This window comes from Halichoerus grypus, chromosome 8, assembly GCF_964656455.1.
Source record: "Halichoerus grypus chromosome 8, mHalGry1.hap1.1, whole genome shotgun sequence".
Lineage (NCBI taxonomy): Eukaryota > Metazoa > Chordata > Mammalia > Carnivora > Phocidae > Halichoerus > Halichoerus grypus.
Window position 1 is genome coordinate 110,264,401 of NC_135719.1, and position 21,008 is coordinate 110,285,408.

Consider the following 21,008-nt stretch of genomic DNA (forward strand, 5'->3'; position numbering starts at 1 on the left):
TGCATCTTACCTCATTCTTTCTTGTCTATCCTTCTGGAATCCCTACTGATAAAAAGGTGGGGAATTTGAGAAGTAAAGAAATGTTGAAAAGATCATGAGAAGGCCTAACATTCATCTATCTGTGCTTCATTCTGAGAGTCTCCTCAGATTTACTTTCTAGCTCACTGGTTCTCACTTCATCTGGGTCCAGTCTACTATTTAAAAAATCCATTGTGGTTTTTTTTTTTTTAATAAGAGGAATTTTCATTTCTAGAAGTTTTGTTTTTTCCTGATTCTGACATAGTTTTTCATAGTGCCCTGTTTTTGTGATTTCAGTTCCTTTTTATATAACTTAAAATATACTTATACCACTGCCAGTTCTATTATATGAATTTCTTGGGAGTTAAATATTGTGGGGTTTTTTGTTTTTGTTTGTCTATCATGTCTGCATATCTTGACAATATAGGATTATTTATGATGTGCTTTGACTGTGAGTTCATCTCCAGTGAGACTTTAATCTGTGGGAAACCTGTGGGGCCTGGGTTGAGGTACGTTCCCCAGAGCAGGTACTTTTGCCTGGCAGCTAAGTGGTGTCACTGGATCATTGAGGTCCATCCAACAGGCTGGCTACCACTGGCACAGAACAACCACATTTAAAAAAAACATTTTATTTATTTATTTGTCAGATAGAGAGAGAAGGAGGGAGAGCACAAGCAGGTGGAGTGGCAGGCAGAGGGAGAAGCAGGCTCCCTGCTAAGCAAGGAACCCGATGTGGGACTCGATCCTAGGACCCCTGGATCAAGATCTGAGCTGAAGGCAGACGCTTAACTAACTGAGCCACCGAGGCGCCCCAGAACCACGACCTTTTATGTTGGTTTCTACACTTTGGGGCTCCCTGATTTTGTGGTATGAATTCCAGAGGAAGTTATTTTCCCACCTAGAGGTGGGGAAGATTCAGTTAAATTTCCTTGTCGCTTCTCAGTGTCATTGGGTAGATTTTTTTTTCTCTAGTCCTTCTTTTTTTTTAAAAAAAAAGATTTTATTTATTTATTTGACAGAGAAAGACAAAGCAAGAGAGGGAACACAAGCAGGGGAGTGGGAGAGGGAGAAGCAGGCTGCCCACAGAGCAGGGAGCCCGATGTGGAGCTCGATCCCAGGACCCCGGGATCACGACCCGAGCTGAAGGCAGATGCTTAACGACTGAGCCACCCAGGCGCCCCATCTAGTCCTTCTTTTCAATGAAAGTCAGAGTCCTGGTTTTGTGCCAGACTCTTCATGTCAACTCCCACTTCATACTAGTCCAGTCTTGTCGTCTGTTCCTGTTTGGGTGTTAAAAGTCAAGCTGCCGTGTTACAGAGGTCTCTACTCTCCCTTTCTTTCTCAGATGCTTATATATGTATTTAAAAATTTTTGTATATTTTATCTAGTTTTCCTAGGTGTTGTAGGGGGAGGGACTGCAGATTATCTAGTTTCCCATTTACCCAAACACAATTTTGCTCATATTCTTATTTCTAGAAACAGAAGTCGGGTTATCTGTTCATGCCTGTGCTGGTTGTGTATCTGTCATTCTTTAAGCAGGGAGCGGGGTGGGGTGGGGGGGTGGCTCCCAGGCAAACCTTGAATGTGGTGAAATCCATCTTTAGCGCCTTCTCATTCAGAGCCTTCTCTCCCGCCTCGCCAGTGCTTTGCAGCATCTTGCTCGTCCTTCCTCGCTGGGTCCTCCTTTTCCAGGATGCTCCGAGCTCCTCCAGGGACTTGTCATCGCTGTGCTTTCCCCCCTGCTTTTTGTGGAAATGTGGCTCACCAGTATCTCTGCACTGTCCAAAGTGTCCAGGTGACAATTAGCTAATCTGATAAGCTCATTCATGCTAATGTGCTAATGAAAGAGGTCTACAGAAGATGGCTGTCCTTCCCCTACCTCCTAATCAGGGGCCCTTCTCCTCCTGCCAGGTGACATATGTGCAGAACAGCAGTGAGCTTCGAGAGACCGTGACCTGGCTGTAGTGGTCTAACCTGGAGGATTGACATTAATGGAATGAGATTTTTAAGTCAAATAGGAGAGACAGCTGAGTTGAGGCAGGCAAGAGAGGGTTCGTCAGGCAAAAATGACCCTCAGATCACAAAACGTGAGTTTCTGCCAATGGGATGGTCGCATTAACCCTTTCATACCTAAACTGCAAAGAAGAAAGAGGATTTCTCAGAATATCCTTTCGCTAAATCAAAATTATTTTTATTGAAAACCCCTCTACAAAACAAGAGCCAGAACTCAACAGAACCGAAACACATACGGGGTTCACTGCTACGCATTCAGATAGTTTAATTTTGCTGAGTCCACAGGAAAAGTCTATGCGCTTTGAAGGGGATGGATAGGAAAGAGATAGGTCCTTGAACTGGAGGCAGAACTTGCAGAGTTGGCTTTAGACAGAATAGAGAAGGACTGGTAACTGTTTTTAAACCCTCCTTCTGGGCCTCATTCTGTTGAGTTTTTTTTTTTTTTTTTTAAAGATTTTATTTATTTGACAGAGAGAGACACAGCGAGAGAGGAAACACAAGCAGGGGGAATGGGAGAGGGAGAAGCAGGCCTCCCGCGGAGCAGGGAGCCCGATGTGGGGCTCGATCCCAGGACCCTGGGATCATGACCTGAGCCGAAGGCAGACGCTTAACGACTGAGCCACCCAGGCGCCCCATTCTGTTGAGTTTTGACTCCTGAAGAGTTAAGGTGTCTGTTCCCGGAAGTTGGGTATAGAGATGATAGAGACTCATGGGGCACTCACTGCAATGGAGCATGGCTGTGAGCCCCAGAGAATAAACTGTCTTGTGAGAAAGAATATCCAAGTACATGTGTGTTTCTTTTTGATTTCCCTGTGTTTTCACAGAGCAAATGTTTTGGCCTAGTTGTTCCTATGCTATGGGACGCAAAGAGAAAGTAGACTTGGGTGGTGTGTATCTGTTAGGCTAACGGTCACTCTGACTGCTTTGAGGATGCCATATTAGATTGAACCCTGTGGTGGTCGCTCTCTTCCTTTTGCCCTTCTTATCCACCCTCCATGCTCTCCTCTGGTGTCCTTCCTGCAGGTTTGTTACAGGCTGGCTCTTCACGCACTGAAAGTCTTATTCCTCTAGAAGAGCCTTTCCACACAGCCTTCTGTTTCTTTGGCTTCTGGTTCCGTGCTCCTTCCATCCTAGCCCTGGGGTTCTCCTCTCTCCCTTGCCATTTCCTTATGCTCTGTCCAAACCTTTGTGAAGAGTCCTTTTATGAAACTCTCCTCAAATTGTCCTAATCTGAGTGTGCCATCTGTTTCCCGCTGGGAAGCTGACTTATAAAACACCCAAATTCTTCTTTTTATTTGTATTTTTTTTTCTTAAAGTAAAAGGAAACTTTTTTATTGTGGTAAAATGTACATAAACCAGAATTTACAATTTTAACCATTTTTAGGTGTACAGTTTGGTGGTGGTAGGTACATTCACAGTGGTGTGCAATCAGCACCACCATCCATCTCCAGAACTTTTTCATGATCCCAGACTAAAACTCTGTACCCATGAAACAATAACTTACCATTCCTCCCTCCCCCCAGCTCCTGGTAATTAACATTCTACTTTCTGTCTTTATAAATTTGACTATTCTAGGTCTCTTATATAATTGGAATCATACAATATTTGTTCTTTTGTGTCTGGCTTATTTCACTTGACATAATGTTTTCAAGATTCCTAAAAGGTATAAGTGAATTGATATAATAGTAAGGTCCACAGGGGACAATATTGGTTTCCTGCTATAAGCTTTTAAATCTTTGAGATATTTGTGGACAACTTCCCATGGAAAGCAGCTATGAGAGAATCAACATCCTGATTCTTTAGTGGTAAGGAATCATTGATTCCTTAGTGGTAATAATCTAGTTTCTTCCCAAGAGAATTTTGTGGAATAAAACCAAATACTGACCAATACCTTCAAATGATACCAGCTGTGCAATTGTTGTAGCATTGAATGTATTTGAGTCTTGATGATCCTTGAAAGGGCCTTTAAAACTATTGTGGAAGATCTCTTTCTTCCAAGTTGTATTCACAGTCATTTATGAATATTGGTGTAAATATTGCAGAATCCAAGAGTATCTTCTCTTGGATCCTCTAACCATGTCTCAGTTCCTAAGCTACTCTATCATATGAATAATGAGGATCACTTTTGTCACATGATGTGGACTGTTAAAGCATTTTAAGGATTGCATTCTAATGGACTTTCCATGATACCATGCTTTACAGATGATGCAGAGCAAGGATATAACTGCAACAGCTTGAAGAATCTTTGCTCTTTCTAGAACTTGAATTTCCTGCTTTGTGTACTTTATTGTTGCTGCAGGTAAAGGTGTTGAGTCAGAGGATGTCTTAGTTATCTATCATCATATAACAAACCATTCCCAAATTGAGTGGCTTAAAACAGATTTGCTTATTACCTCTCATGATTCTGCGGATCAGCGGGGCACAGCTGGCTGGTTCTAACTTAGGGTCTTTTATCTGGTTACGGTCAAATGGTGCCTGGGACTGGAGTCATCTTTCTTCACTCCTATATCAGGCATCTGGGTTGGGGGATGACTGGACCAGCTGAAGGCTGGCCAAGGCTCTTCATGCTGCCTTTACACTGGCAATCTTAGGCTTTTTCAGGCCCTGGCAGTTTCAGGGGTGTCAGACGTCTTACTTCGGACTCCCCTTAGAGCAAGCATTCCAAGAAGGCCTAGGCAGAAGGTGCAAGGCTTCTTCTGACCTAGCCTTCTAAGCCCCAGAACATCACTTTTATTACATCCTATTGGTCCAGCAGGTCAATAAGGTCAGGCCAGATTCAAGGGGAGGAGAATCAGACTCCATTTCTCAAGAAGAGTAGCAAAAAGTAGTAATTCTAATCTCAATTCTGCAGCTCTCAAGCACTGAGAGGTTAGACCCATCCATCATATGCTCTTTCTTTTTTTTAAATTTTTTTATTGTTATGTTAATCCCCATACATTACATCATTAGTTTTGGATATAGTGTTCCATGATTCGTTGTTTGTGCATAACACCCAGTGCTCCATGCAGAACGTGCCCTCCTCAATACCCATCACCAGGCTAACCCATCCTTCCACCCCCCTCCCCTCTAGAACCCTCAGTTTGTTTTTCAGAGTCCATCGTCTCTCATGGTTCGTCTACCCCTCTGATTTCCCCCTCTTCATTCTTCCCCTCCTGCTACATTCTTCTTCTTCTTTTTTTCTTTCTTAACATATATTGCATTATTTGTTTCAGAGGTAGAGATCTGAGATTCAACAGTCTTGCACAATTCACAGCGCTTACCAGAGCACATACCCTCCCCGGTGTCCATCACCCAGTCACCCCATCCCTCCCACCCCATCCCCCACTCCAGCAACCCTCAGTTTGTTTCCTGAGATTAAGAATTCCTCATATCAGTGAGGTCATATGATACATGTCTTTCTCTGTTTGACTTATTTTGCTCAACATAATACCCTCCAGTTCCATCCATGTCATTGCAAATGGCAAGATCTCATTCCTTTTGATGGCTGCATAATATTCCATTGTATATATATACCACATCTTCTTTATCCATTCATCTGTTGATGGACATCTTGACTCTTTCCACAGTTTGGCTATTGTGGACATTGCTGCTATAAACATCGGGGTGCACGTACCCTTTCGAATCCCTACTTTTGTATCTTTGGGGTAAATACCCAGTAGTGCAATTGCTGGATCATCATATGCTCTTTATGAGAATTAGTTGTCCTCATCTGTAAATTGCCAAAAATTCCGTGAAATATCTTAAAATTTCTTTCACTTCAAAATTGTAAGTATTCTCTGCCTTCAGAGTATAGACATTTATAATAGAAGCTCCTCTTTAAATTTATCTAAAGTAGATGTTTTATGGTTTTAGTGTCTAGGATATTTTTTTCTGGTCCTATATTATACCAATATAAGATTTCATTATGAATTATGAATTTATTATGAATTTTTCATTCTTATTGATGTTAGCCAAGAAGTTTACAAAATGACAATGTTGAGCAAAAGATAACCTCTGAATGTGAAGAGCAATGCCCTCATTAAGGTGCTGATTCCAGTTGCAAATTCCAGTTCTCTAAACAATGGTGGCTAGCATTGGTGCCCTTTCCGAAATCCAATGCTCATCAAAGGCTCTTATCTAGTCTTAGGTGAAGTAGGGACAATGACAGATATAATTAAGGTCAGTGTCTGAGCCTGGTAGATGGTTAGGACACACTGGCCATCATTTTGTTCGTTTCAGGGTAGGATGAAAGCCTCTCAGGTATGAATCCCTTCAATAAGGCTAATTCTTCAGTTTCCATGGACATGAAAATAGCCCTTTTAAATAGAGGTTTTCCTCAGAGAGTTTCTAGGCAAAGCTCTTTGTCAGTTGGATACCCATTACACCTGAGAGGTAAATTTTATTGCCTGCATTGCTCAGATATTTATTTATTTATTTATTTATTTATTTTTAAAGATTTATTTATTTTAGAGAGAGAGAGAAGCAGACTCTCCACTGAGCACAGAGCCCAATGTGGGGCTCGATCCCAGGACCCTGAGATCATGACCTGAGCCAAAACCAAGAGTCGGACAATTAATAGACTGAGCCACACAAGCACCCGCATTGCTCAGATTTTTTAAATTAGAATCTCAGATGTGTTAATATTTTTTAAGTTTATTTATTTATTTATTTTAGTAATCTCTACACCCAACTTGGGGCTCTAACTTACAACCCCAAGATCAGGAGTTGCATTTCTTCCTACTGAGCCAGCCAGGTGCCTCATCAGATGTGTTAGTATTTTAAAAACAAAAAATATATAAAACACAAAGCAAGGAGTTCACAACCCTGCTGAAATACTTTAGTCTGAATAAGACTATTTTCTGCTCTACTTCTTCCAAAATAAACCACTGTGACAAATACCAAAATGTCAAAAGCACCAAAAGTACCAAAATTTTCTGTAACAGACCCTGCTGATTTGCCTTTCCAATAGCTATTCCCTTTTTCTTCCTTACTTAGAGAACCCTGATCTTGTTCCAGAATCTACCCCTATTCCAAACTCTAGGGTAAATCCTGGTTAATGTAAATCAACCATGGTGATCCCATTGACAATCTTTGGTTTAGAGCTGGGCATGTGACCCAACTGACCAATAAGGCATGGAGGGAATCTGCTTGTGGCCTCTGCAAAAGGTATTTTTCTTGTCAAAGTAGAGCCCAGGAAGAGACATTCCTCTTCATCCAGTGAATATTGTTGTGCCTGAATATAATTCCCAGGCTGTAGTTACTGCATCTGTCTTATAACCATGAAAGTTCTGACCTAAAGTCAAGCGGACATTCTGAAGATGACAGAGCAGAAAGATGAAAGAATCTGGGTGCTCCATGTTGTTGTTGAGTTGATAATTTAACCAGCTGCAAGCCCCGCCTACTTCTGAATTGCTTACCGTGTGCCATAGTAACTTCCTCATTGTTCAGGCCAGTTTAATCAGAGGCCTCTATTTCTTGAAGCCTAACATATCCTCACATATCCATTTCTCACACGTGGCAAGAAAATAGTGGCACACCTAGTATCTCCACTTCCCCTGTATCTGGGGCTGACCCTGATATCACCTGAGACCCAAAAAAAGAAAATATAAGGTGACAGAACTCAGTGGGATTGTGTCCAGGGTTTGAAGCATGGCTCTGTGAGGACATGGGCCTATGCCCTGAGGGAAGATGATCTCGATAATCATAATGATGACTGACGCTTACTGGGTGTGTATTGCACACCCAGATACTGTTTCAAGTGCTTTAAATGCGTAAGTCATTTCATCCTCAACAAACCCTATAAGGTCAATGTTACTGTTATTCTTACACGGGCGAAAATGAGGCACAGAGAGGTTAAATGGTATGCCTGAGGCTGCATATCAAAATGTGGTGGAACCAGGCCATTCAGGCCGGCCATTTGACAATTCAGTCTCAATCTCTGTGCTCTTTGGCTTTTCTGTTCCCAAGGGAGGACCTCTCTCCCCCACATTGCTACCAGCAGCCCCAGGGGAGACAGAAAGTTCTCCTTTTTTTAAAGTTTATTTATTTATTTATTGCATAATCTCTACACCCAACATGGGGCTCAAACTCACGACCTCAAGATCAAGACTTGCATGCTCTTCTGACGGAGCCAACCAGGTGCCCCAGAAAGCCCTTCTTTTCAAGGAAGCTTGGTGAATAACCATACCTGGTTCAAAATATCCAGTATCTGGGGTCATTCATTCACTTAGAGAACATTTATTTTACACAAACTATATTTTAGGCCTTGAGTAAAGGTGAAAAAAACCTAGTTTCTGCCCCCAAGCAACTTAATCTAGTGGGAGGACAGATTCTTAATCAAATATGTATCAGACATCATACTCAATGCTTTGTCTGAGAAAATAATCATAGCTGGCTTTGGAGTCTTGAGGATGTGTCAGAGAGTCTTAAGGAATTTTATCATCACATAATCCCTATTTTCCCAAGGGAGAACCAAGGAAGAGCTCAGCCCAGTGACCCACAGCTGGTCAGTGGCAGAGATGAATTTGAACCCAGGCAACCTTGCTTGTGCTAGAAACTACTCTGCTAGGGGTGTGCAAATCCCTGTGGGAGCACAGGGAGCTAGCTGGACAGGATAGTGACAGAGGAGGGTTCTGGAATACTTAATAGATGAGATGACTTTTTAATTGGACCTTGAAGGGTACATGTGAATTGAGGTACCATAGAGGGTAAACCAAAGGGGAATTGAAGAAGAGGGAGAAGGAGAAGAGGAGGAGGAGGAGGGGAAAGAAGAGGAAGGGGAGGAGAAGAAAAATGGAGGAGGAGGGGGGAGGGAGGGGCAGGAGGAAGAGGAAGAAGAACGAAAAGTAAGGAAGAAAGGGGCCGTTCCAGGCAGAAGGAACAGCATGTGCCGTTAGGAGGGTTTCAGGGAACTATAGGGTGCTTGCAGAATGGTAAGTTCTTTGTGGCCTCTTCAAGTGTGTGGAGGATGGAGTAAGGGCAGATTCAGCTGGAATCCCTTTTTGTATATAAGGAATCTGTGTTTGTTCTATAGATAATAGGGGACATATAGAAAAATTTTAAAAGAGGAGAGTGATACAAATTTCTTTTATAATGATTTAAAAGAAAAGAATTGAAGTCTTGGGCGTTAAAATATCTAGTATTGGGGCGCCTGGCTTCTTCAGTCAGTAGAGGAACTGTGACTCTCGATCTCAGGGTTGTGGGTTCCGAGCCCCATGTTGGGTGGTTTTCTTTTTTAGAAAAATAAAAAATAAATAAAATGTCTCATATGGAAAAATGGATGGGGGAGGCCAGCGGAGGAGGCCAGCCTAGGAGAACGCCCTAAAAGTAGGTAGATCTCCTGGAGGTGTTGCCATCAACTTAAGGCCAAATCCTGCTTGGGATCCCAGAATAGTTTTTACATTTTTAAAGAGTTGTAAAACAAAAAAAGCAAAGAATAATGCGACAGAGACTATACATGGCCCGCAAAGCCTGTAACATTTACCAGCCAGCCCTTTACAGAAGATATCTGCTGACATCTGCTCTGCTTAAAGTTGGTGGTGGGCTGCAAGAGGGGAAGGTGGGAGAAGGCATGAAGAGGGGAAAGATCATCCTTAAAATCATTAGGAGGCAGAACGGGCAGGAATCCTGGCCAGAAAGAAGTGGGGAATGTGAGAACAAGTGATTTCAAGGATGTATCCAAGGATTCTGCCTATGAGAATATCATCATCCAACACATGGACTACAAGAGGGAGGATCAGGGCAGAAAGATTCTTCGATTGGGACCTGTTGCTGTGAAGCATCCACAAGACATCCAGGTGGAGATGCTCAGGAGACACATTATACTGAACAATGCTGATGTCGCTGCTTCTCTGTGACCTATGATATAAAGTCCTTAAGGGCAATGATAACTGCTTAGTATAGACCCTGGCACATAAGAGTCTATGAATCAAGCGTGTTGAGCTCACTCACCTGGATTAAGCGGCTGAATTTAGGAGACTCAGTGTGAGATCTAGGTTAGAGGAAGAGGCTTCAGTCATTGGCATTGGTGGTTCCTGAAGTGTGGGAGTGGGTGGCATATTTAATATACTCTTATCAGTGCAATATTAAGTTATATCATTACATGCATTTTTCTGGCTGCCCCATTAAAAGTAAGCCCCTCCTCTGGCAGAATGTATCACTTTTGGTTCTAGTTTTGGAGAGGCAGGAGACCATAGCAGGTGGGAGCCAGGGCTTGTACCCTGGCAGCTTGGGTTTGAAAACCCATCTCTGGGGCGCCTGGGTGGCTCAGTTGGTTAAGCGTCTGCCTTTGGCTCAGGCATGATCCCGGAGTCCCGGGATTGGGCCCCCGTGTCGGGCTCCCAGCTCAGCGGAGAGCCTGCTTCTCCCTCCGCCCTTCACCCCACTCGTACTCTCTCTCTCTCTCAAATAAATAAAATCTTAAAAAAAGAAAAAGAAAACCCATCTGCTACTTTCTAGGTATCGCTTTGAGCAAGTCACTCAACTCTGTGTGTTAGTTACTCATCTGTAAAATGGAGATTATAATAACACCCTTCACAGGGATTGTTGTGAGACTTCATAATACATGAATATGTTAAAAGGGCTAGATCTGTTCTTAACACAACACTCAGAGTTATTCTTTTAAAAAGTAGATCCAGGGGCACCTGGGTGGCTCAGTCAGTTAAGCGTCTGCCTTCAGCTCGGTCATGATCCCAAGGTCCTGGGATCAAGTCCAGAGTCGGGGTCCCTGCTCAGTGGGGAGTATGCTTCTCCCTCTCCCTCTGCCTCTCCCCCCTGCTCGTGCTCTTTCTCTCTCTCAAATAAATGAATAAAATCTTTAAGACAAAACAAAGAAGTAGGTCGAATCATGGTAACCCGCTAAAGCAAACCCTCCAGTAACTGAGAGTAAAGGTCAAAGTCCTTCCCGTGGTTCCCTTTGCTTTACTTCCCTGACCTTATCTTCTCACTCTGCTCTCCTCCTGGCTCCGGCCACACCAGCCTCATGCCCTCTTCTCAAACTCACCAGGCACATCCCCGTCCCAAGGCCTCTTGCACTCACTTTCCTTCTGCCTGGAGCTCTTTTCTCCACCAACTCAGCATGTCTCTCTCCCTCGGAATCTTCATTCAGCCATCTCCACCCTTTTCTGAAAGCAAACACCCTCCCTCTTGGACCTCTCTTTCTCCCTTCTTTCTTTATGGTTCCCTGTAAGGACTCACACACGCTAATACGCTGTATAACTTATTTGTAAGCTATACACTAAAATGTAAGCTCCCTGAGGACTGCAGTGCTGCGGAATCTGTGAGTGAATGGATGATGCCTACCACATATGAAGGCCCAGTCCAGGTGAGCGGTGCTTGCTCCCAAACATCTGGCTCTTGGTGGATGACACTCAGCTTCCTCTGACTCCCCACCCGCCCCCCTCCCCCCCCTCCCCAGGATGTTGAGGAGACAGGGGTAAGAGCAGACACAGATGTCTACTTCTTGACCCCCCTCCGTCCATGAACCCTGCACGAGAGAGCTTCTCTTCCGTCCCTCTTGGACAGCCGTCTTGTCAAATGCATACATTTGGGGAAATAGGCAAAACAGGCGAATGCTTTATGAGAGTGCAAAACCCATTTATAGTCTGTTAGAACTAGTTTAACAACCCAAAGAAGAAAATTTGTGTATACACAGTAATGCTGTTCTTTTGATATTAAATTAGTATTAAAGTGGGATGGAAACTCCTCTTATATTGGGCTCCTACAGAGATGGACAAAGTAATTTTAGAGAAAAAGCAGCTGCTCTCAGCAGTAGGCTCAGAAATGTCAATTTTAATTAAAACATTTATTTTCAAATACGTTTCACGGTTCATATGTAGTGATATGTGTCTACTTCATGCAAACATTCAAACCGCTGGGCTGAGGAAATTGGAGAAAGGCATTTTGATAAAGAACATGAACAGTATGACCAAAACAAAGAAATGCAAAGAAAAGAAAAGCCACATTGTGCTTCAGTTTTCCCTCAGTCCACACGTCAGATTGCTCCTCATGGACTTGCTTGCTGCTGCTTAAAGGCCTGCAGACCCCCTGATAGAAATCTGGTGCCAGTGGGTCATCCTGGGCCGACTTGGGCCCTGCCCCCGCTCCCAGGTGCCATCCATTTTGTGTATGGATTCCTGTTTACTTCAAGAACACAGGCTCTCTCCCTGTGTTTCTAGGTCTTAGCAGGAAGAAAAACTACCAAAATGGCTGGCTCCCAATTCAAAATTCTCCCCAATTCCGCCTTTCCCTGACTACTATTTTGGGTTTGAGTTATTAAAGCTGCAGAAAGGTGTCCAAAATTTTACAATGACCTTCTGAGCTCCCCTCTTCTCTTGCTCTCTGCCCTGCAGAGCTCACCCACCTGCCAAACTTCTGTTGACTTCCCAGGGAAACCAGTCATGACTTCAGTGTGGCCAAAAAACATTGAAATAAAAATGTGGCAATTTAAATAGGCAGCAATTTAGCCCAAGGACTTCTGAAAATTTTGCCCAAATTTCTATAAAGGCTTCTATGAATACATTTTTATTTAGCATTAGATTATTAAGATAAACGTGTGTGCTATGCTAAAAAAAAAGAAACACTGTCACTGGGTTGAAATCAAAGATGATAAGCAATATTTATTAGTGTGACAAGTGTCCTTTATCTTGTAATCTGGTGCATGCATTTCTGATTAAGGTGTAGCCTAATATTTGAGAAAATTATGACATATAAACACGGTTGCATTGATTGCTGCTCTCAATATGCTTTTAACCTCTTCAAAGGAGCCGTTAACATCACAGTCAGAAACACATAGCGAAGTCCGGAGGATGTATGCAGTCGGCTGCGTACACCAGGGCCAAGCACGTTTACGAGTTATCGAATGCTCCAATTTATAAGTTGTGAGAGTTTGACTTTGTATTTAGTGATGTCAAAAGCATACTTCCAATTTTTTAAAATTTCTGAGCTAATTTCAAAATGCTTTTGGGTTTTGCATTTTGATTTTAAAACTGTACTAAGTTATAATCAATACTTTCTTAAACCCAAACATTTTGTTCTTCCCTAAGAACTACATATATATAATTCTGACGAGGAGTTCTGATAAAGTAAAGAAGACCCTCCATTTTCTTTTGATTGTTAGTGGAAGGGCTCTTTGGTCACTGGGCTGTTTGGTGACAGCAGACACATGTCCTGACGTATCCTGGCCAGGTGAACAGAGTGGGGCATCGTACATGGATAAAGCTTAAGAAAAGCACCTCTGGGCTACTGAACACCCACAAAAGAAAACAGGACACTTCTGAAGTGTTGACCATGTCAAAGCAAGTGCTGTTCTAAGAGTTTTTGCGTAGCGGTTCATCTAATCCTACCAACACACTATTATTGTTCCCATTTTTCAGACGAGGCAAACTGTCACAGAAAGGTTAAGTTGCTTTACGTCATATAACCAGTAAAAGACTTGAAACGAGGCAGTTGGCCTCCACAATCTGTGCTGTTTAAAAGCACATATTTATTTATGTATTTATTTATTTTATTTTATTTTTTAAAGATTTTATTTATTTGACAGAGAGAGCACAAACAGGGGGAGCGGCAGGCAGAGGGAGAGGGAGAAGCAGGCTTCCCCACTGAGCAGGGAGCCTGATGTGGGGCTGGATCCCAGGACCCTGGGATCATGACCTGAGCTGAAGACAGTCACTTAACCAACTGAGCCACCCAGGCGCCCCTAAAATCACATATTTAATTTAAAAAAAAGGGATGCATTATTCTAGGACCTCCCTTTCTGTAGGACAGTGGTTGTTTGCTCATAACCTAGTAGTTAGAAGGGTAGGGCTTTCAAATCAACTGCTAGGTTCAAGTCATAGCTGCTTTAATTCCAGCTGTGTAACCTTGACCAAGGTACTTAACCTTTTGGAGCCTCAGTTTTCTGTTTGGGAAAATGGGGTTGAAATGAGGGTTAACTGAGTTGGTACACAGCAAGCACTCGTGAAGGGCAGTTATGGTTATGAGTTCTATTACTATCTACTTACAGAGTGGATCAGGAGCATCCTGGATTTACAGAGGCCAATAAAACCTAACTCACGTTCATAGCATTTTTTTTTTCAAGAATAAATAATTGGAAGAAAGTTAAATAGTGTGGCTGCCTTCTTCTTCTTCTTTTTTTTTTTTTTAAATAGAGGGAAGGGGGATGGCCGAGGGAGAGAGAGATAATCTCAAGCAGGATCCACACCCAGCACAGAGCCTGACTCGGGGCTTGATCTCAAGACCCTGAGATCATGACCTGAAGCAAAATCAAGGGTCAGACCCTTAACCACCTGAGCTACTCCAGGCGCCCGATGGCTGCCCTCTGTTTTAAAGAGGAAACTAGATTTTTTTCTGTCTCTGATTTTGGTATAGGTTTGGCATCCGTTTTGATGTAACCTACCACTTACTATTAACTTTAGCCCTCAGATCTCTTGCTTTTTTCCTCCCCACGCCGATTTTTATGTTAGTTCTCCCTCTAACATCTTCTGAAATCCAGTCAGGGTGAGGCTCAACAAAACCAGATGTCACAAGAAAAACAAGAAAGAATCAGTTTACTGATTCTTGGGCTCAGATGAAGTAATGATTTTATTATGGAAAAACTGCAGAAGTCGTGGATATTGTGAGTAGCATTTGCCTGGGCTGAGCATCTAACACCTGTGAAAAGCCAATGTGTGTGCGCACCATGTTTATGTTGTTCAGGTAAGCAAAGAAGACACACAATCTTTAGAACCAAAGGATGTGAAATGAACAGCTTTTTGTTGCAATGAGGTGCTGGGTGGAAACCCTTTATTACCAATATAGTAGATATGATCATCCCATGCATCTGTTGTAGTTTGTACACCTTGTGGAAGAGGTGCTGTATACTGTAAATGATTTTACCATAATGCAGCCATGGATAACAAGGCACCATTAGTGAGAGGGACTCAACCAGGCAGCTGCTGGCTTGTATTAAAAGAAGACGCAATGAGTGATTGGGAAGAAGTTGAAAAATGTAGGTTTCTTTGCTTGCAATTTTTATTTTTTTGTTAGTGGAGGATCATTTTTGCTTTCTAAAGCATTTGATTGATTTAAAGTAGCTCTTCTCATTAAGTAATCTTTAAATTAACCTTCAACCATGTATCAGCAGCTGTATGATGAAAGCAAATGCATTATGTATTACTGTTTTGGATATAAGTTCTGAAAAAGCCAACTATCGTTCTCAACATCAAAGAACGTCCCTTATCAAGGGCTTGGCTGAGAGGATAAAGCACTGGCTATTTACCTTATGACCTCGGCTCCAATCCGCATCGTATTGCCAGTAAAAGGAATTTTAGGATCTCAGCCCCACACAGGTAGATGGTAGTCCATATCACCAAAACACAGATTGGCAAAACTGGAATTTTCCTGCTTAGGAGAGACCTAAGGCTGAAAAAAGTCCAGAGACATGCAAGTGAAAAAGCATCCAGCTCATACGCCATCCTAGAGATGGCAGTCTTCTCAACTGGACGAGGTAGCTCAGCCTAGCAGTCTGGGGATGCGCTCCAACCTGGCTTGTAGATAAAGAAATCTGTTTTCAGAGCTTGCAATTCGTCCAAGTCTATTTTTCCAGCCAATGCATCCTCTCCAAACTCTCCCCTCCCCCATTTCTCTCCTTCCAGAAACAAAAAGCAGAAAGTCAACCGGAAGGATTTTTAGGATGTCATTTGCAGAACTAGTGTGATGGTTCTAATCTTTTGATAGGATATTCCAATGGAGCTGGCTGTTTCAGACCTTGCTTTTTAAAATTAAGATTAAAAATAATGAGTTATTATATTCTCAACATAGTCATTTAGATTACAGTTAACTATTATTACAATCTCGCCTGTAGTGTTGTGTTTGCAGGAAGGAGACCAACTACATCAACTGTAGGAAAAAGTACACTAAGTAAAAATACTTTCCTGGCCCTATATGAACAGTTTTAAAATTTAAAAAAAATTAAATTAAATGAATAAGCGGCAATGTAGTTCATATTTGACATTCATATTTGAAAATAGATGAGTATATATCCCAAATGTGTAATGTCTTATTTTAAACAATCCATTTTTGCTTTTGTACATTTGATCACTTCTTTTATTTTTCATTCTATTAGTTTACTAATTTCGTCATTCCTAGGTCCTTTCAAAAAATATTTTAGTGATTGTGAAGTGAAATAGTTACTATACATAATGATCATATTTATTTGGTTTAGGAAGAAGGGAGCATTCCAACATCAGTTATACAGTATATACTTTATTTCCAAATATAGATAGATAAGAATAATCTCTCTTTAGCTGTAAGTTAGAGCACTCAGACAGGCAAGCAAGGTGAACCTCTAGGATAGTACCATTAGAAGCACTTAAGAGCCTGTTCTCTATATACAAATATTAAGTAACTTCAGCTATTTTAAAAGCAAAGGCACATTTCCTGAGTGGGGGAGGCTGCATTGCTATGGGTTTATGTTTCTACTAAAAGAAGACATCCCTCACCCATAAGATTGAAGGATGACCCCACCACCCATGTGAAGTGAAGTCTGTTCTCCTTTTCTATGTATGGTGCAAAGTTGGAGAGCATTGGAACTTCAGTCTAGCGCAACTTGCTCAAATGGCTCATATGGTGGACTCAAAGGAGACAGATTGGGTGGGGTGCTTGTCTGGACACAGAAAGTTCCACGGGGATCCAGACATTCCAGTCACTGTGTCTGGGAAGCAGATCCCTTGATTTTCCAGGAGGTGGTTAGTCCTTGGTGCCTGCACCATTAGGCTAAATGGGCTTCTCTCACATGCACGGAGGGGAGAGCAGATGAAAGGATACAAATTCAACAGCCTTTTATTGTCAGCAAACAAAAAGGGGCACACATGTGCCAGTTTATAAATTACTGTTTTCATTAAAAAGGAGTTCAAAAATCAGGTTCCACTTATCATTGTTAAAACCTTAAATTTTTTTTAGCTGTATGATTTCATTATATGAATTACAGAACAGTAATAGAGTAGTATTACTCTTAAGCCAGCTCACTTAAATTTAAGACATTCAAGACCCAATAATGCATTAGGTTCTTTAGTTCAAGTTATGCAAATAATATACATTTTTTATTCGGCTTCCCACCAGGTTATACATGTATTATAAACACAACAAAGACCTCTTTCTTGTACAATATATTACTCAGAAGCTGTTGAAAAATAGAAGCCAAAATATTGTGAATTACATTCTCAAAATGGTTTGGCTTTGAACGACTGGCTGACATATTTTAAATGCTAAAGAGAAGCTGGGACTGGAAAGGGAAGTGTTGACTCACTGTTACCTACTACTGTTGTCATTCATACTGATGTTCTTCAATGTCTAAATCAGATTATTATCTTTATTTTCTTTAGAGTGGAACTAGCAGACTCAGCTTTGCTACATTTGGAAAATCAGCAGGGGGAATGGTCATCTCAAAAAGACAAAAAATAAAAGAAGGGACTGAAACTTAACATAAATTACCAGGCTGTCCCTGAACTCAGAACGGGAGAGAACCTCCTTTTTCTTCTTTTATACAAAGCTGATGATGGAAATCGATATGGATTATTTCACAAACATTGTTTCTTAAATATTTTGCATGGTTGCATAATATAATTCATACATTTTTTTTCAAAATATAACCACTGACATATTAAATCCATTTAGACTTCCAAAGAAAAAAAACCTAAAGTTTAGAGAATTAGAAATACAGTGTTCTGTCCTATGACAAAAACAGCATTTACATTATTTACAGACTTAGCCCAAAAAGTTATATGGTAGGTGGTGAGATAGCTTTGTGTCCTTCCCAAGATTTCCATGTTTCCACCTATGCCCAATGTAATCAATTGGTAAGTTGCTCAATTTGGTAAAATTAAGCAAAATAATAATAATAATGATGATGATATGGATTTCTCAGAAAAGTCAGCATTAAGCATATTTATGCCTGTCATAGATGAATCTCATTATAATCTCATGCTTTAAAAACATCCCTTCCCTAAGGGAGCTTTACTTGTTTCTGCGGAGCAAAATGAAAACCAAAATAAGAAAAGGGGAAAATAAGAAATTCAGTCCTTGGGCTTCATGACGTAACATGAGCTCTGTGGGAACAAGGGAGCATTCCTTTATACGCGTATGCAATCTGAGCTCAATGGCTTTGAAAGCTCCGAAGTCCTCCACAAAACTCTTTCCTCCCTTTTTTTGCCCCTAAAAAAAACCCCACCTCCACCAGTTTATATAATCTCATCAGCATTTCTAACAGAAATTCTCACCTCAAATTCCTTCCTCTGATAGAGTGGATAGAACCAGTCTCTGGAGTACTTGGCAAATCACTCTCAGCCGCTCCTTCAAGTCAACAAGTGTCAGTCAGCGTACAGTTCTCTAGATGGGGCAGAAAGGGCCGCCCTGGATGGCAGGCGAGCGCCTTTTAAGATGGTGCATCATCTGTTTGGATGCTGCCAGTCTGCCTGAATCTGTGGATGGCTTCTTTCTTACCAAAATACAGGCACAGGATCACACTGACTGTCACAACACACAGCCGTACCGATGTGCAAGATTAAAAAACTGCCCTTCATCAGATTGCTATTAAGAATTTTAAAAAGACTCTGGGGTGGGAATTATTTCTTAATTGCATTTCACACCTGGTTAAGATAGTGTCTACAGCTGCAAGGAGATGAAAGGCATGCTTGATCCTTGAAAAGAGAATAGGTAGGGTAGGCATTGGAAGGCTTGAGAGCCAGGCACACTGGGGCGAACTGAAAAGCAGAATTCACTTTGGGTAGAATTAATTTCTTGCCAGCATCTGAAAAAGAGGAAGGTGGCTCTGGGAGCAGGCTTCCTTCTCCAATCTGACTGCAAATCCCCCCACCAAACAGTCTCACTGTAAACAGCAGATATTTTAGATGCAATTAGACGTCCATGCGCCATGCAAACAGCTGGAAAGAGTTTCCAAAGTTTTCCCTTTTTAATTTGAGTAGAATACCAAGGAAATAAAATATCCTGACAACTTCTAGCGTTGTCTTGTGACTTTAAAAAAAAATCAGCCTGTGAAGTATCACTGCTCTGTTTTAGTCTAATGCTACTTCTATCTTTTATCCTTTTTAATTAGAAGGCAAATTCTCAGACCGCCAGGCCTAATCCCTACACAGTGGAACAAAGCCCAGAAAAGCCTTTGAACACTGTTCAGCCGGGCAGCACAAACCCTAGTAACTGTTGGCAGTAGGGGCAGGACTCTGACCCTCATCTCAGCCATTCTCCTGCAGCTCCTGATGCTCCCTGCCCTTCAGAACCCTATCTGTTGTTCTTCTGTTTAGACTGAAAAGACAAAAGAGGAGACAATGTGGGAAACCTAGAGGATTGGCTAGGTAGGATGCGGGGCGCTAGTGATGGATAGGGGCAAGTAAATGGAGTTTCACGGGAATGGACACAGTGGGGAGAATTGGATCACCAGATTAGGTCTTTAGGTTCAAGAAATTTCTTCATCCCTCACTAAATCTTTTCATGGACAATGCCACTTTTTAAACAATTGTTGCATTTCCAATTACTCCAGGAGTGTTCAAACAAATGCACCAAACCCTCCATGAAAAGTTTGCTCATATTTTAAACTCGCCAGATGAAAATCAATAAAACAAATACCCCTCAAATCAGTGGCAGACACTGACATCTCCAAAGTATTTACACTTGTAATAATATTTGAGTCAAGAGCATAATTTGAGCTCACTCAAGCAAAACATGCAACTAGACAGAAACGTGAATTTTCAAAGCTAATGGGAACAATCATGAATCAAAAAGCCAAATTCCAAGTATGCAAATATGAAAAAGGATTGTTTGCATTTCCTACTTTGGCTAACTGTGAATTATTTCAACAGTGGAACAACAGATGCGGCAAACTCTTCCAAATTGTTCTTAGATTGAGCTACGTATATGTGGGAATTAGGTCTGCTGCAGGATGTTTGAGAGTTGTATTGGGATTTCTGAAAAAGATAGACATTTTCTGTTTTTTGAGCTATCTGAGACAGACATTGCAAGGAAAACAGGGGAGGGGGGTGGAACCCAGAAACATTTTATTGGAAAGATTTCTAGGAGTCCCTCAGACTCTTGGACACTGCAGGTTTCACAAAGCCACTTTCTTTTTCCCCCTTCTCATGTCTGCAGAAATACCCATATATGTAGTACAGTACTGAAGCCAATCATTATGGCTGTCTTTGTAACCAAATATAAATTGTGTTACTGACCTGGCTTTGGGCGATTAAGAGGTTAATTGAAATCATAGCAAAGGATTCAGTCAGCGGTTTAGATGCACGATGTCCAATAAATGTGTGCATTTTATCGTGTAATCTCAAATTCAAAGTTGGGGTTGAGCCGCTTTTAAGGAAGCTCCCATTTTTAAAGCTCTTAGTAGGACAGATGTACTGAGTTTTATATTGAAATAAAATATGATCTTGGAATCTTTTAAATGTGAGTTTTACATTGATTTCTAGCATGCTTATTTTGAGGACATAGGTTTATCTTTTTAAAGGATGGCAATGTATGGAATTATAGTCCATTTCTATATGATATCTATTATTCAAAAGGCAAAACCCAATATCTTCCCCAACATTCTCTGCGCTGCATCAGCAAATCCTTTCTCCAGGTCAAACAGTGGTAAAGTAGGTGAAATGGACAAAGATAATAAAATACAACTACAGATAGTAGTTCACGAAGGATGATGCAGCATTATTCACAGCCTTCTTTCAGACTGCTCCTGTGTTGTCTTTACCTTTGATATCTTCCAAAAAACGTACAACGTACAGCTACCTACATTGATGTTCTTTAAACATACCTTATATTCACTTTTTTCTTTGTTTTATTGAAAACATTCTGAAAAATTAGGATACACTAATTATTTCAGGGACTCCCAGCAGTGATCACAATTTTCAAATAAAAATACTTCAAAAAATTAAAAAATACTCTTTGAAAAGATAGAAGCCTTTTAAAGAAGTGGTCTAAATGTTTGCATACATTTCACCGTCTAATGC